This window comes from Phyllopteryx taeniolatus, chromosome 8 (genome assembly GCF_024500385.1).
Source record: "Phyllopteryx taeniolatus isolate TA_2022b chromosome 8, UOR_Ptae_1.2, whole genome shotgun sequence".
Classification (NCBI taxonomy): domain Eukaryota; kingdom Metazoa; phylum Chordata; class Actinopteri; order Syngnathiformes; family Syngnathidae; genus Phyllopteryx; species Phyllopteryx taeniolatus.
In genome coordinates, this window is record NC_084509.1 from 14,430,001 (window position 1) to 14,435,928 (window position 5,928).

Consider the following 5,928-nt stretch of genomic DNA (forward strand, 5'->3'; position numbering starts at 1 on the left):
GTGCATTGACGTCAAAGCCATGGGGGTATTTGTACAGGGGGCGGGGCCACGCAGCCGCCCCACACTTCGGTGCCAATTGGTTGCCAAGACAACCAGACCCACTTCTTACGTCAACCGATAACGTTGCTTCTCCGTGTGCGTGCGTGCAAGTGCGTGCGTGCGTGTTTGCTCGCCTGCCCATCGCCATTGCACGCATAAGGGAACTTTTTTATTGTTTTAATTTTTAATTAATTTTTTTTTTTTTTTTTTGCAGCCTGGGCCCCTGCAGGTGTTTCGTAAGCTTTTGAAAGGCGCAAAAGGGTTAATGATCATGTTTAGCTGCGAGACCTTCATCTGCCTTTTTGTTACGTGCAAAAAAAAGTGCTGTGCAACATGCAAACAATGTGTGCAACATATGCTGTGAAATATGTAAGTTCTGATAATGTATTCATCTAGTGTCATACGTAATTTAGGTAATTATAATGCGCACCAAAGTGTTCCACAGCAACATACAACTTTATATCATGAATAATATAAGTCCTCAGTCACAAGAAACTAATATTTTTTTTATCAGCCCCAAGCGTCCTGGTCAGCTACATAACAGCACCACTTGCAGGCAGTACAAGGTAATTGCAAAAAGGCAATGTAATGCCATCCTCCATCAATCCATCCATTTTCTAGACCATCCATCCCTCCATTTTCTGAGCCGCTTCTCCTCACTAGGGTCGCGGGCGTGCTGGAGCCTATCCCAGCTATCATCGGGCAGGAGGCAGGGTACACCCTGAACTGGTTGCCAGCCAATCGCAGAGCACATACAAACAAACAACCGTTCGCACTCACATTCACACCTACGGGCAATTTAGAGTTGTCAATTAACCTAGCATTCATGTTTTTGGGATGTGGGAAGAAACCGGAGTGCCAGAAGAAAACCCACGCAGGCACGGGGAGAACATGCAAACTCCACACAGGCGGGGCCGGGGATTGAAGCCCGGTCCTCAGAACTGTGAGGCAGACGCTCGAACCAGTTGGCCGCCGTGCCAGAGAATAGATTCTCATTTTCAATACTGACTTGGCCAAGAGGCAGCAGACAACAGAGTAAAACAAAGAAATAAAAGCAAATACAAATATATGTGAGCCACCCCACACACGACCACCAGTGAGTGTACAGTTTGAGGTCGTGACATCACAGTACTTGGTGAATAAAAGGGTCAAAACAGGCTAAAAGCAATCATAGTGGTTGTGTACAGTTTTCCTCACTACTTTTTAAATGATGATATTGGAATGAATTAGTTGAGTTGTATTGTTTGTTGCAGGGAGTTCCAGTTGTTTGGGGCAGAAAAGTGAAAAGAAAAAGAAAAAAATCAAACAAAAGTGGTGCAAATTTTGGGAATGAAAAGGTCATTAGGGTTGCAGGTGAGCTGGAGCCCAACCCAGCTGAAGCACGGGGAGAAACTGCAAACAGAAAGGCTGGGGCCTGAATTCGAACCCCCAACCTCAGAAGTGTGATGCTGTGCGAAACCCATGCAATTCCAAGCAGACTAATCCATTCACGTTCATCCAATAATAACTCTCAGTTGATATGTACTGTACCTGAATATCCACCCATCTGTGCATCCATTTTGCTTGTTGGCAGCCAATTGTAGAGCACATATAGACAACCATTGACACTCATATTCACACCGATGCACAATTTGTAGACGTCACTAAATTAACAGGCATGTTTTTGGAAAGTGCGAGAAAGCCAGAGCACCCAGAGAAAACCCACGCAAGTATGGGAAGAACATGCAAACTTCATACAAGAAGATTGAAACCCTGAACCTCAGAAGTGTGAGGCAGAGAATATCCATTTATTCATTTGTATACTGCTAATCCTGTCCAGTGTCACCGTATGAGATGGACTCAACCACAATTGACTTTGAGCCAAAGGGATCTTGACTACACCCTGGATTGGTTGCCAGTCAGTCACTGGACGATCGTATGAGTGGGGGTGTTGAGTGTGTAAAGAGTGTGAAAGTCAGCTAAGTGAACCACTACACAAGCAATGACTGGTTAACTAATCGACAATAATAGAACCACCCTTTCGGTCAGGGGTCACCAACCTGTTTGAAGAGCTACTTCTTGGGTACTGATTAATGTGAAGGGCGAACAGTTTGATACACTGTGCTGAAATAACAGATGTACTGAAATTACCTTTAATTATCCATCCATCCATCCATTTTCTGAGCCGCTTCTCCTCACTAGGATCGCGGGCGTGCTGGAGCCTATCCCAGCTATCATCGGGCAGGAGACGGGGTACACCCTGAACTGGTTGCCAGCCAATCGCAGGGCACATACAAACAAACAACCATTCGCACACACATTCACACCTACGGGCAATTTAGAGTTGTCAATCAACCTACCATGCATGTTTTTTTTGGGGGATGTGGGAGGAAACTGGAGTGTCCTGAGAAAACCCACGCAGGCACGGGGAGAACATGCAAACTCATGTTATTATTAATCCATCCATCCATTTTCTGAGCCGCTTCTCCTCACTAGGGTCACGGGCGTGCTGGAGCCTATCCCAGCTATCATCGGGCAGGAGGCGGGGTACACCCTGAACTGGTTGCCAGCCAATTGCAGGGCACATACAAACAAACAACCATTCGCACTCACATTCACACTTACGGGCAATTTAGAGTCTCCAATTCATGCATGTTTTTGGGATGTGGGAGGAAACTGGAGTGCCCGGAGAAAACCCACGCAGGCACGGGGAGAACATGCAAACTCCACACAGTCGGGGCCGGGAATTGAACCCCGGTCCTCAGAACTGTGAGGCTGACGCTCTAACCAGTCAGTGACCGGTTCAGGGTGTACCCCGCCTCCCGCCCGAAGCTAGCTGGGATAGGCTCAAGCAGCCCACGACCCTAGGGAGGAGAAGCGGTAAAGAAAATGGATGGATGGATAGATTTAACAATGTAGGAAAAAGATGAATATCAAAATGCAACACACTATTTCTCTAAATCTCTGCAAGGGTTAACATTTTAATTGCTTTTACAACATTCCTAGTAAATCACAATGTCCCATTACTGGTGACAGGTGAGCTATTTTAAAAACAGGCCTGCGTTCCGCTCATGTGATGTTTGGGGCCGACCTTGTGTTTGGTGGAACCATATTGGTGCCCCCGGTTTTAAATCATTGGTGGAGAGTGCTTAGGGGGCCATATTATCCATTCATTCATTTCCTATAGCGCTTGTCCTGATTTCAGGGTTAGGGTGAGCTGGATCCTATCCCAAATGATTTTGGGTGAGAGGCGGGTACACCATGGACTGGTCTTCTGTCAACCGTCGGGGACATTTTGACAAACAGCCATTCACACTCACTGTCACACCTATGGACAATTTTGTCTTCAGTGAACCTATCATACCTGTTTTTGAAATATGGGAGGAAGCCCATGCAAGCACAGGGAAAAAATACAAACTCCACACAGCAAGGAAGGAGTAATATACATATGTTATAATGAAAATTTCACCAGATGTGAGGAACAACCCAAGTAATACATACATACATACAAAGAAAGTTGAACAAATAAGCTCAGAAATTTTGTTGTGTGTAATAATGTGAAATGTCACAGGGAAAAAGTACTGAACACATGAAGGGATTGTGGAAAAAGACATGGAAAGCCAAGACAACACCTAAAATCTATCAATTATCAAACAGCAATCCAGGCCCTTGTCAGTGCAAATGAATATCAGGTGGTTCGGTCCTAATTGATGGCCTACAAAAAGGTCTTATTGCTGCCAAGGTGTGAGTCAAGACACATCTCATGATGGGTAAGAACAAAGATCAAGATCATCGCAAACTAACTAATTGTTACAAAACATCACGATGGCATTTGTTACAGCCACATGTCTAAGCTTCTGAATGTTCCAGTGAGCATGAGTGGGGCCATAATACGTATGTGGAAAGTGCAAATTTACCTCGATCATTTCTGACAGAGGAGTGCAAAGAATAATCAGAAGAGTTGTCCACGAGCCAAGGACCACCTGTGGAGAGCTTCAAAAAGACCTGGAATTAGCAGGTACTCTTCTCACAAGGAAAACAGTGAGTAATGTACTCCGCTGCAATGGCCTGTATGCACACTCACCATGCAAGACCCCATTGCTGGGGAAAAAAAAGAATGTCAAAGCTTGTTTAAAGTTTGCTGAACAACATTTGGTCAAGCCAGTTAAATACTGGAAGAATATAGTCTGGTCTGATGAGAGCAAAATTGAACTGTTTGGATGCCATAATGCACACCACATTTGGAGGAGAAATGACACTCCACATCACCCTAAAACCACCATCCCAACAGTGATGTTCGGAGGTGGGAACATGATGGTGTGGGGCTGCTTTTCAGCAAACGTTCTTTCTTTGTGTTTGGATTACTTGGGTTGTTCCCAACATCTGAAATTTTCATGTCAATAGCACCTTTGGAAATATATTTAGTGAGAAAAATGGTGGCGTGTTAAATACTTACTTCAGCCGCTGTGTATAGGTGGATGAAAAATAAAGTACAGTGTAAACACATCCATGTGACCAACCTTAATGACATGTTTTGATGTACAGCACACACTGTCACATCGGCAGTTGTCTCCCACTGAGTGGTGGACTGTAGACATGCAGAGCTGTGCTCCAAAGGCCCCTGCTGTCACGCACAGACTTCCTGAATGTAAGAGTTCCAGATGTTCTTTTGGCATTTCCTGTCGACCATTCTCCAAGAAAATACTCAGCCTCTCCTTGACTAGGCTCGCTGCAGCTTTCCATGACACACACACACACCCCCAAACGGCACTCATTCAGTCATTTACATCAGAGATCATTGCACACATTTATGAGACAGGCTCACTGGTGAGTGAATCCATGACATGTCTAAAGCTTCCTAAAAGTCTGTTCAGTGTCACATAAGTTTATCGGACTGTCATGTGGAAGTGGGAAAGCCCATGGCTTTGAGCTTTACAGGGTTCTCTAATGGTCTGTCATCAGTCACCACCAGTTCATGTACTGTCCTGTTCCTTGACATCAAGAGTTCAAACAGGAAGCTTTACACTAAGCTGACGTCACTCTTCAAGTTTAGAGCAAAAGGCCAGAATTGTCATGCAGAATTGTTTTATTAGATGAATACAACCTTGCTTGAAAACATGCTAAACCAAATATAAATGCAGTGCAATTGCAGGCAAGCTCACAAGGTGGAATATTTAATATAATATATAATATTTTAACATAATTACTCCTTGTTTGAAATCAAAACTGTAGTTACATAACTTGACAGAAATGATGGATAAAAGGGGACAATGTAAACCACTCGAAGCAAAATGAATAAAGTAAAAACATGTGTTATTGCATAACCTGCCTCACTCATTCCAGACATTATTGCTCCCTGGGTCAGGGTTGATGCATGCAGACAGTTTTGAAGGGATTTTATTATTTTTTTTTATTATACAGTGGTAACTTAATTTACGAGTGCCCTGACATGAGTTTTTTTTAGATATGAGCCATCGCTCAGCTGAATTATTATTATTTTATTTTTTTGCCTTGACTTTTGAGCAATGATTTGAGATCCAAGCGCTCCACAAATCCATCCATCCATCCATCCATTTTCTGAACCGCTTCTCCTCACTAGGGTCGCGGGCGTGCTGGAGCCTATCCCAGCTGTCATCGGGCAGGAGGCGGGGTACACCCTGAACTGGTTGTCAGCCAATCGCAGGGCACATAGAAACAAACAACCATTCGCACTCACAGTCATGCCTACGGGCAATTTAGAGTCTCCAATTAATGCATGTTTTTGGGATGTGGGAGGAAACCGGAGTGCCCGGAGAAAACCCACGCAGGTACGGGGAGAACATGCAAACTCCACACAGGCGGGGACGGGGATTGAACCCCGCACCTCAGAACTGTGAGGCTGACGCTCTAACCAGTCAGCCACCGTGCCGC

The 5,928-nt window shown here is 44.7% G+C and overlaps 1 protein-coding gene across 1 annotated transcript in view; it reads right to left on the reverse strand.

The window, feature by feature from the left end:
* Positions 1-8, reverse strand: part of sik2b (salt-inducible kinase 2b) — a 100,396-nt gene extending 100,388 nt beyond the window's left edge. Inside the window, exon 1 of the mRNA XM_061781457.1 lies at positions 1-8. This exon is cut by the window's left edge and continues 562 nt beyond it. The gene's annotated coding sequence lies outside the window, so the exon portion shown is untranslated.
* Between the last annotated feature and the right edge of the window lie 5,920 nt (positions 9-5,928).